Source organism: Pyxicephalus adspersus, chromosome 7 (assembly GCF_032062135.1).
Source record: "Pyxicephalus adspersus chromosome 7, UCB_Pads_2.0, whole genome shotgun sequence".
NCBI lineage: Eukaryota > Metazoa > Chordata > Amphibia > Anura > Pyxicephalidae > Pyxicephalus > Pyxicephalus adspersus.
The window spans coordinates 53,615,702-53,616,501 of record NC_092864.1 but is presented as its reverse complement, the minus strand read 5'-3'; the positions used below and the strand labels follow the sequence as shown (position 1 = coordinate 53,616,501).

The 800-nt window shown below is 35.6% G+C and overlaps 1 protein-coding gene across 1 annotated transcript in view; it reads left to right on the top strand.

Annotated features, from left to right (window-relative positions):
• USP40 (ubiquitin specific peptidase 40) overlaps positions 1–800 on the top strand; it is a 31,151-nt gene that overhangs the window by 17,026 nt on the left and 13,325 nt on the right. The window lies entirely within an intron of this gene.

Here is an 800-nt window from a genome sequence, read left to right as displayed (position 1 = left end):
TATTTCTAATATGCTTTGTATACATTCATTTCATGCCATATTCACTTTAATGGAAAATCTTCTGTTGCTGCAAATGTTCTTCTTTTTGGTCAGTTAATGAGAAATCTGTGAACTGAGAGAAATAAGGGCAACTAACATTTGTAGTAGGAGATCAATAGACAGCCATTATATTTCTCATACAATAGGTTTCCTTTAAACTTTGCAGTATGGATATTATTGCTATATGTGTACAGTGTGTTTTAAACTGATAATCCTCAACATTTTTTTTTTACCTAGTTACCCTCTGACCTTGCATTTCTTCTCTTACCCCCAAGGTTAGGTCCCAGTATTGGTGAAAACCACTTACACAGTTGGCTGGCAAATAGAATACTGTATATAAACAAGTATAAACCAATCCAAAAATAGACCAAAATTCCATTAAGTATATACCCAGGGCAAAAAATGGTGCCCTTTTTGCTAATATTTAAAACTGTAATAAAAAAGCCAGTAAAGATAACATGGATAAAAGTTTTTTTTTTTAAATAAATAAAATTGACGTGTGTTAAAGTGGCAACGACCAGAGCTTTATATATGGTAAAACCCCCCAAAAAAATGTAAGAAAAAAAAGACTTTTAAAGGCCTGGGGCCTTCTTGGATAGAAGATGGGGGCAACGACTGTGTATGCCCTCCCCCTTATTCATAAAAGACCCTTCGCCATGTGGCATACCTTCCATTACATTGTCTACTAGATTGTAAGCTCTTCGGGGCAGGGTCCTCTCCTCCTGTATCACTGTCTGTATTAGTCTGTCATTTGCAATCCC